Below are 10,872 nucleotides of genomic sequence, written 5' to 3'. Positions count from 1 at the left end.
GGTTTTACAGCCCACATTTGTAATATGGGTCATAAACTGAAGGGGAAAAAAAACCTTAGATCATTACAGCGGTTTTGAAAACAACCCTTCATCTTCAGGAAAAAATCACACTTTAATGGGGAAAGATGTTTGCAGCAGCTTATTAAGGGTAAAATGCAGCCTCCCCTGCTACTCATATCTTCCTGTGTCAGGGAATTTGGGTTGCAAATGAAGAAAAGCTCAACAAAGATCTGGAAACACAGTGGAAAAGCATGTTACGGGTCTCGATCTCTGAGATAGATGGGGGACTGAACATTGGAAGCGTTTTGGGGTGACAGGGTGCAGAAAGAAGAATAAAATGGGGCAAGATTTCTTCTTGTAACTTGAAAGCCACCTGAGTGTGAAAGTGCATTCATTAAATGGGAATGGTAAGGAACTTCCCAATTTTTCGTCCTATTGGATGAATACACTGAAACTGAGCTGGTGACCATGGGGTTTGCCATTTCCAAAGCTGTCCACATTGTAGGACCTTTTTTTTTCCCTTTTCTCTGTGACCACCTCGCTTTTTCCCCCCATGGTTTTAATTCACATAACTCTTGCCTTTTCACCTTTACATCTTTTCCCTTCTGATCTTTGGAATTTCCTCTTTTACTTTTTCTTTCTGTGCTATTTTGTCTTCCTTTGCTCATAATTCACCAATTTTCACTAAACTTTACTTTTTCATGTTCTCCCAAATTCAACCCTCCCAAAACTTTCTTGTTGCCCTTTTCTAGCCTGTTCTTGGCATTACAGTCTTTTTTAACACTGTTTACACACTGTTGCTTGGGCTTCCATGCCTTTTTTTAAAGTTTCCTCTATTTATTTCCATTCTCTGATCAGCCATATCAACCCATCAATCCTATAGCCTAATCTACCATGCACCCTTCTTCCTAATCAACCTACCTAGTCATCTGAAATCCTTTTCTCCAACTAATTTCTTTTTTGGATACCAATGCTACACATCTGCACTGATCTTTTGACTTCCCGCTGCTTGGATCCTTCCAGCTTAATTTATTTTCTGTTCAATAAGCATCTCTTCTAATGAGTAAATTCTCATCTACCTCATCATCTGAAATCCATTTTTCCAACTAATTTCTTTCTTTGGATACCAATGCTACACATCTGCACTGATCTTTTGACTTTCCGCCGCTTGGATCTTTCTGGGTTAATTTATTTTTTGTCCAATAAGCATCTCTTCTAATGAGTAAATTCTCCGAGCTCCTCATTATGTATTTCATTATCCTCATCTTCTTCCTAAATGGGTTGCCCTTTCTTTGCCCACGTGACCAAAATCTCCCTCTTTTCCTTACCCATCACAGTGGCATCAGAGATCTCTATAACAACAATGAAATGGAGAACGCTCTCCCCGCTTGCCAGCCTGGGCTTCCCTTGCCATCTTCCTTCCTCGTAGCTCGTGGACTTTCTATGGAATTGTCATTTTCCCTAGGGAGCCATCAGTGGGATTCACACAGCCGCGGGCAGAGGAAAGCCGCGCCTCTCGTGCTGCCTGCCAGATGCACTGCAACCGCTGGCTTTCACTCGCGACGGGTCGCACCAGACGAGGGAAGAGCTCTCACCCTCATCCCATCCCCATCCGTACAACACGTCTGGCTCTGACCTCTTCTTCCGAGGCAGAGTCACCAACTGCCATGGTGTTACCTCTGGCAGAAAGCGAGGCAGGATCTGGTCCCACATCAAAGACCTCACCGGTGTGTCCTGCGAGTTCACAGGAGTGTCTGTCTCCGCTGGGGAAGGGGTAGGAGCAAGAATAGCAAGGGTATTTCAGGTCAGGCCTGAAGCGAATTAGCAGACAAGTTGTGAAGCTTACACAACATGTGGCCACATTATGTGTGGCTCCAGTCAGCGCTAATAGCCTGTCATTGAGCTCCATGTTTAAACAATTTGAGCAAACAGCAAACACAGAAGATGGGAGGAGGGAAAAAAAGGGCCTTCGAGGAATTTGAAAGATCAGGCTGCTTAGTACACTTGGCAAGCAAATATTGCAGCGGTGAGGACAGCGGAGTACCTATTAGGTAGCTAGAGACATGACCCAGCTCCTACCATGCAAAAGTAACATAATATGAAACCAAAAAATATAGAAGTTGTTCAATTTTAAAATTCACTCAGCCAGCAATTTTTAGAGCTACATAGGAAACCGATTGTTGGTTTAGGTTGTGACTGATCATGTGAATTATTTGAGAGAAAAAAAAATATGGTTTTGGTTTAGCAGCAAGGAAACCAGAAAATGGGGGAAAAGAAGAAAAAGAAAAACAAGTTTTAGTAACAACAAAGAATAAAATTCAACCACATCTATATAAATAACATTGATACTAGTGTTGGGAAGTAAATATAAAAACAGTCTAAAATAGAAGAACTTAGAAACCATACTGCATTGTTTAGTATGAAAATAACAGCCTTTCAAGCCAGTACTATTAGAGAATGTATTTAACCCAGTGCAGAATTGTCTATGAAACCATCCACTCTACCATGGGAATGCTTAGCTCAGTATCTGGTAGGTTGCCAGCCATTTAAAATGTTTTTGTGTTGGTTTAATGATTGTTCCCATGAGCGCTGATGGTAAGGGTTGACATTAATTAAAATACTAAGTCATCAGAGCTTGCATTGTGGGGAGAGGGAGAATGGGCTGGATCCAATTGTCTTCAAGGTTTCTTTGGCCTTCCACATTTTTCTCTTAGATGCATCATACATGCCAAATATCCTCTTAGCTGAGGTATAACAATGTAAACAGACTGTCTCTGCAAATACAATCTTTTTAGGTTTTCCACACACTTTCATTTACTGATTAGAGGACACTCATTAAAATCAGCTAATCATGTAAAGTGGCTGTGTTCTGAATGCTAAACAAAATGCCTAAATGAAAGAGGATTTTAAAACACTGTCTGCCTCTCAATTTATTTCTACTGTATACTCAATGGCACACAATACAGTGGGAATTCTGGGCCCTATCGTCATTAACCTCAAAACTCATTATCTCATATTAAAACAGGCCCTTTCTGTAGAGTGTGTTGGAAAAGGTATCAAAAAGCATATTAAGAATAATGTTTTTGGGCACACGCTCTTGAAACATGATGAAGGATTTTGCTTAGAACTGTGAAATTAATACAAATAGCACAAAGTCCTGAGTAAGACCTGCTGCTAAAATGATCTTTGCATAACTTGGACAGAATAGCTATCCTTACGCATTTCTCTCTTATTTTATTCAATAACTGCTCAAGATCCAGATCTTCAAAGACACGTAGATAGGAACAAGTCACGTAATACCTGGAGCCCTCAAAAGGTCGCGTAGAGAACGAGTAAAGAGGCTGAGCTTTTCTATTCGTCCCATCTATTCAGCAAGCCTGAGTTCCCATCCTACTGGCAGGGGCTTAATGCAGAGCGCAAGTGCAAGAAGGAAAGTTTATGCTGCACACAGGGTGATCAACAGCCTAAGAATGAAGACCTCTGGCTGGAACAGCGTGGGGCAACGTGACGCAGCAAGTCGAGCCTACGTAAACAAGAGGGGACATTTTCACAGTAAGCAATACACAACATAAAGCAGCTGCTGGTCCCGCTGCAAAAGGTAGCGCAAGCCTTTCTCTTTCCAAACACGCTCACTCCTGTGGGCCAGAAGTCGGGCGATACCGTGACTTTGGGTCTCCTCCCCATGTCAGGGGAAAACCAAAACCTAAACGAGGTGCCTGAAGCCAATCGCTTTCCCAGCTCGGTCACTGGCCGGTGGCACAGGGCTTGCGCCGCTTCCCTGTGACGCCGGGGGCCGCGAGACAGAAGTCCTCATCTCTGGCTATCTGCAGTGCAACCACCAAGGTGCTTTGTAAGTACAGACATGGCCCAGCAAAGGCGCCGTTACCTTGTTTGCAGATGTAGATGGAGGCCTTCTCCGTGCCATCCCGACATCAAGCAGGGGACAGGGGGTTTAGGTCCCCACGGGCAGATTTCTGTGACGGCGAATCCTGGAAGGTGGGAACGCTCTCTGGCTTTTTGGTGTGACTATTCTCTGAATAATCGTTTCATACAAAAAAACTACCAGCTCTTTGAGTCCTTCGGGAGCTCGTCCATGTAAGGTGGAAGAGCGAAAGCAGCCCTCCTTGCCCACGTACATGAGGGCAGGAGGCCTGATGTCCTCCTGAGGCTTGCCTCCCATGCAGCCATCTAAGAACACAAGGCTTTGGGCGATCTTGAATTAACTTTTTAATTTTAAAGTGTTGAGTTTTTTTCTTTTTTTGTTTGGTGGGTCTGGGGGGAAGTTGTTTGTTTGCCCCTTTCTGAAGTGCGGGCAGATTTGGCGGGGTCAGGCAGCGCCCGGGCAGCCCCACCACCCCCTCGCCCAGGGCACCACGCAGCCAGGGTGCCGAGAGCGGGCCCTCGGCACAGCCCGGCCACGCGCCGATAAAGCAGGGCACCCCAGAGGCCGCAGCGGCCGCCGCCACATTTCTGCAGCTCCACAGAGCTTTCCCACCGCTTCCCCTCGGCCTGCCACGCCTTTGGCTGGAGGGGGCAGCCCGGCGCGGAGGAGGAGAGCGGGTCCGGCTGCCAGGGCGGCAGCCCCGAGGGGCCCCGCCGTACCCCCGGCCGCGGCCGGGTAATCCGCAGAGCCAGGCCGCAGAGAGTGGGTGGTCCGGGGGACGGCGGTGCGGGCTCTCCCGCTGCCCCGGCCGCCGGCCCAAGCCCGCTCCCGCAGCTGGGCCGAAGGCGGCCCGCAGACCGCTCTCGGCACATTTCTTCATTTCTCACTTGAGTGCCCTTCTTTAGTTCCCTTTCAACTGCCCACTTTATATCGGCTTCATTACACCACCGCTCCATTTGTAATGTAAATCGGGAAACTCAGGGAAGTTTTTCTTTTGGCCTTGTCTACGGAAGAATACCGAGAGGTATTCAAAACGTATTAACACAAATCAATGGCACCAATAAAAGCAAAATCTCCTTAGCAACATAATCTTGATTGCAAAAGGAGAACTGAGAGCATTTAGCAAAACAGTGGCCCACATGGAATACGCATTTGTCTAGAAGAATGCAGCACAAAGCCTAAAAGAGAGATGCTGAAAAAATCCAAAATTAACTCACACCGAACAGTTACTCTTTTTTTCAAAAGTACACAATTGGCTACATTAAATCTATCGTCAGCTTTTCTGCTCAGCAACATTGTATCATACCGCTTTGCCAGCCCAAATTACAACACCCGGAACACTTCCCGGCGCCTCGCAGGAGCACCCCTCCCCGCGCACGCTCACGCGCTTTCTCTGCGCGCGCGTATCGAACGCCCACGCGCGTGTGCCCTCCCTGTATGTTATACACACGCGCGTTACCAAGAGGCTGTTAAGACGTCTGTAACTAGAGTAACCGAAGAGCTGTGAAAGGTTTCACGCAAAGGAAAAAGCCGGCGGAAGAGAATCGGGACGGTCCTCGGCGCACCGGAGAGCGCAGGATTAGTTTTTGTTGGTAAGGTTCAGGTCAACCAGCGCTTCATATCTGACCATCCTAAAAACACGTGAGTTATAGACGGGAATGATTCCTTTCCGAAAAAAACGGTGTCTGCCCTTGCTAGATGGAAAGTGTATCTTGTTTGAGAGCACTAGTGTATTTAAAAAAAAAAAAAAAGCGTACGAACAGCTTCAACACGACTATTCAACCCTAAGGGTAATACATATAATAAATCCTCCTACCATCAGGGCTTGAAAAGCTTAAAGAACTCCAAATGCGGACTTAATGAAAAGCCAGTTTGAAACACTAAAGGGGGCCAATGCCTCTAAACTGGGTAACTCTAGTCCTAGAGTCACCTAAATTACCCAAAACGATTTTCTTTTTCTTTTTTTTTTTTTCTGTCTCCTAATTTAGACTAAAAGTATCAACTGGAAATTAGTCGAGACCATTGTATGGTAACGCAGAAGTTTCTGGGCTCTTTTTTTTTTTTTTTTTCCTTCCTCTCCCTACTCCCCCCCAACATATTGGATAGATATAAAATGGTTAAGACTTAGCAGATAGGTTAACAATAATTTTATTAGTTTATAATACATACAACTTAAGAAATGCTTTAAAAAAATTTATATTGGAGTCCATTTCAATTCTGGGTCAGGTCAGGAAAAAACAATGCTGATGTATTAAATAATATTCTATAATTCAACAATAGATTAACTTCAGTAATTTAACAAACATGGGTGAATACTCTTAAATATGCATATATACAATTGTGCAGCCTTAAAAAAAATTCCTTTTCTTCCTGTCTTCTCCCAAAGCCGTGCACCCTGTGAACACAGTACTGGCCTCTGAGCTTTCAGTCTCTCACCCAGACTTAAAATATTTGAAGAGGAATGTTACAATGGCAGCAACCCTATTTTTCTAAACTCTGTATGAGAGGAGATACTCAACAGTCAAAATTACCATCAAGTCTCTATAAATAGCAGCTTCCTTAATACCCAGTTCTAGGTTAAATCATTGCTTATGCATTTTCTGCCTGAAATGGATTTTTTTAACATAGTCCAAAATACTGTTTTTCAAGTTTGGCTTCTTGAAAGAGAACATCCCTTCAGTGACTTATTTACCATTTCTGCTTTGTACACTTAACAGGTTTTTCCTAAGCACATACAATCCAATGCAAGTCTCTGCAAATTCTTTTAAAGCAACGTGAATTACACAGGACTAACTGAGAACACAACATTTGGACACTGTTTTGTAGTTTACTGTTCTCTTTAAAATGTATGTTTGGAATTATTTTCGTATTCTAATTGCCATACTCAATCTTTTACGGAAACAAAAACCTGAGTTACACTTTTCAAATCAGGAACTACTCTGCATCCCTTGTTGTCTCACTGAACCAAATTGCTCACCGACAGCATGAACAAGTAGGTACACTGCGTATCCTAACAAGTTAGAAAGACTGTTGCAAGCACAGAAGGATCAGAGATAAACATTTAGAGTGGATGAGTGAGATATTTATATCGGTACAATGAAATCAGTTTAAACACTGAGTCACTAAAAATATATTATATTGTATCAGGATACCTGACTTTTTGAAAAACTTCTAAACGTGATTTAAAAAATGGATTCACAAACCTAAAAAACTGTAACAGAAAAAAAAAATCTTCAGCTAAATACTAAGTCTAATTTTCAACACAAGGCAAAGTAACTTTTAATGATGAAGTTATAAATGGGGGGGGGGGAGCATGTTTCAATAAACATTATAAAATCTACTATCTGCCCTCCAAAAGTGAGCATTTGTCAATGGTTCCCTTCTCAATAAAAGCTACAACTAACTACAAAGGTCTCACTTACTTACCTGAACTTAAATTATCCTAACTGTATCCTACTCCTGGGCCTCAGATATACTGTCACATGACAGGAGCTGTCTGGACAAGTCAAGAATTTTCTTTGGAAATAATTAGCCGTGCCTCACAGGCTCCAGCTTGGGAAAAGACTGTTCTGTACTCGTTGCGCAGCTCTGATTTCTTCTTTAGTCTGGATATTTTAAACTAAGAGGTGTTGATTTTAGAAGGAAGCTTACCTCAAAATCTGCATAACAGCAGAACAGTCTATCAATTGGGGCATAACCAAAATGAATTAGTAACACACTTGTTAAAATAAAAAATGTAATAGAAATTAAGACAGTCCACATAATTACTGAAATGGATTGCTAGCTTCTACTTAACTTTCATTATTCAATACCACTTCATTTAGATCAAAACTATTTTCCATCGCACTCAGAGAATTCCAAACCTAATCCCCAAATTCAGTCTTTTGGGTGTTGCTTCTCCTAATTCCTATGTTTCATCTTTTGCCTCACTAAATCTTTCCTAATGGTCTGTTGGATTCTAAGTCAAGCATTTATGAATCTTTTTTCAAGAAAATAATCTTAATGAAATATTAATGAGCTAAACAAAGCAGCAGAACTTTTTAAAAGGACATCTTCCATGAAAATGATAAAATGTAGTTTATAAAAGATGTGTTACCCCGGTGTCATGTAGTGGAAATACACATACCAGCACGTGTCAACATAGGAAGTTTCTTGCAAGGTTTCTTTTTTTGTTTTTTAGTTTTCAAAAATAGTCTCTAATTCAGCCCAGGCTGGCTGAAAGTGCGCAAAAAGATGACATTCCAAAATTAATGAACTGCAAAATAGTATTACCAACAAAACAACCCAAATAGATATCTGTAACTAACGAAGAATAAATGCATGATGTTTTCAGCAGCAAAATTTTTTTGCTTCCAGAGTACTTCTCCTCTTGAAATTTTTCCACTTCCTTAAGAAGAATGATACTGTTTTCTCATTACACCAGTAGACCCTGATTCACCCAGCCTACAGAGAGAACTTTACAAAGAATAAACACAGGAATTAAGAAGGTAGCACCATTAAAAATAATCACTCTATCCAAATCAGCAAAAAAACTTCATTTATCCTTATCCAACACACTTTGACATTCAGCAGCCTAATAATACAAGGTAAAGGGAGCTCTCATAGCTGTATACTGGTAACATTCATAATGGTCATGCATATTACAATCAGAAGTTTTCTAGGGTGCCGTTTGCAAAGTAAGCCTTCATGCAGATAGGCATTCAGCTCATTAACTCCATTTTCATATTTCCTATTAGTCCCTGAGAAGTTAATATTTCTACCTACAATATGGCTATTAAAGGCATTATAATGATCATAACCTTAGCTGTTTGTGATGGAAATGCAACCTGGCTTTAGGGAGAAGCAGCACAGAAATTACAGCAAATTAGCGGTGATGAATACAGACCTTACTTCTAAAATGCTTTCTTTTCATAAGCAAGGTTGCTGAAGAGCAACATGAATGATTTCAGTCACAGATACAAAGCTAGCCAGCACCACTTACCCTTAATAAGTTGCTACTATGAATCCAAGACATTTGGGGCTCTGCGACCTCTCTAATTGAGCATTTCCTTTACATAAAATCATCTGGATTTTGACCTAATGTAGGGTCATCATGATCCTTCTTTTAATTACTCAACAGCAGTGCTGGGAGAACTTAAAAGAACCAGGGATTTTCTTTGCTTAACAAGTCTTTTGCCTCCTCAATTAAAGTGATCTCTTTAAATTGTTCAGAATTCAAATGGGGTTTTTTCATGGATAATTTGCATTATTGCCAGCTGCTCAAAAACCATAAGCTAGGACTCCCAAAACAAGGGGACAGATTTAAAATTAAGACTTTGGGGTGGGGGGTGGAGGGGAGGGAATAAAGACAAGTTCTTTTTCTTTGCCTTCCGGCTTCTGAGGAGCTACAGATTGCATTTAAAGCTCTTCCCTACAACCTTCAGGGCTAAATAACAACTTTTAGACAAAAAAATAATGAAAACTGACTTTTAAGTAAGCATGTATCTCGGAGACAGAATATTTCATTTAAACACCATGGTCTTGAGATTTACAAAAAAGTATCATTTAACAAATCGATTTAAAGAACATAAATTACATCTGTAGTACTGTAAAAAGTTTTTACAGTCTACTCGGTTTTAAGTATCATGGAAAATATTGGATTTGCACACATAGTTTATTAAAATGACTCTTACTAAGCTATTACAAAAAAATTACTGACTTCGTGTAAATGACCTATCTCCATAAACATTTTAATTTCTGGTGAAGTTTGCCAATCCCAGTATAAATTTCAAATCATAGCTATTTAACAACAGATGAGCTCTACAAAATTCTTCATGTAGGGTCAGAGAAAAAGCCTTTCTCCCTCAGGATTTACTTCTCCCTATCACTAAAAGAGTAAAAATAGTTTATTTTGATTATATTACAGAAAGAAAGAAATCTCTACTGGCTAGTGAAAGGCCACTATATCTAAAAATAATAATTAGCTTTCACAGGGAGTCACTGATGCCTTTACCATTAGTTTTTCAGGCTAAAGGTGAAACAGACATAATTAGCATCATTTGTTAAATGATGAATATCAAAGTGGGTACCTAACTCTTAATATTCAAGGAAACTGGAAATAGATAAGATTATTTGTAGGAATTGCAGAGTTGCAAGAAGTTGAACAAGTTAGTACAATGTAATATTTATTTTAGCAATCAGTTGGCTTTGTCCTGGAAGTCCTACTATAGGTTCTGGCCTGCTCAAACTGTTGCAACTTCACCCTTTGCCAACTGGACAAAAAAAAGGTAATATATGTCTTCTCACTACCCACAGAATAAATAGATTTAGTATTTTAGAAACAACATCAAAGGAAAATCCTGATGAATGCTGCAGGCATTAAATAGTTGACTAAAGTTCCTGCCATGTTCAATTTCTATCACTGTAATTAATGAATTGAAAGGGATGGTATGAGAATGTTTTAGAACATTTTTACTAGGTGAGTGTGCTACCTCATCAGGAGAGTAACACTTTTGAGCTAAACTCATCTATATAAACAGTTTCTCAAGTTTCCTGGTTATATGTTAAGTCAGAGACATTATTTTAATAAAATACCAGACATGCTTAAAGAGGCAATTAGTCTGGCCTTCTTACTAAGGGATTTAACTCTTCATTTGCTCAGAGCTCTACTTTGGACCCTCATACTAGAATTCTTACGAGAGCAGCTCATAGTTAAAATACAGAAATGTCTGCTAACCAAGCAGATGACTGCAGATGCACCTAAGGGTAGATAAGATCTTAAACACACTACCACTTATGTGGAAGCTTTACTAATGAGATACTCTTTGTAAGCCTGTAAGCCACACTTTATTCGCTGCTCTGGTTTCAGCATACATCATGTTCAAATTAGCTTTACTGTAGGTAGGTTTGGGTGCTGCTGGCAAGGTAGCTGTGTCACAGAATGTAGTATGGAAAGTTTGGGTAGTAAACTAAGGTGAATAGCTCATGCTGAATGCGGTGCTGCTATGAAC

The sequence above is a fragment of the Phaethon aethereus genome (genome assembly GCF_964289735.1).
Source record: "Phaethon aethereus genome assembly, chromosome: 4".
NCBI lineage: Eukaryota > Metazoa > Chordata > Aves > Phaethontiformes > Phaethontidae > Phaethon > Phaethon aethereus.
The sequence above is the reverse complement of the archived record's forward strand: the minus strand, read 5'-3'. Positions refer to the sequence as shown.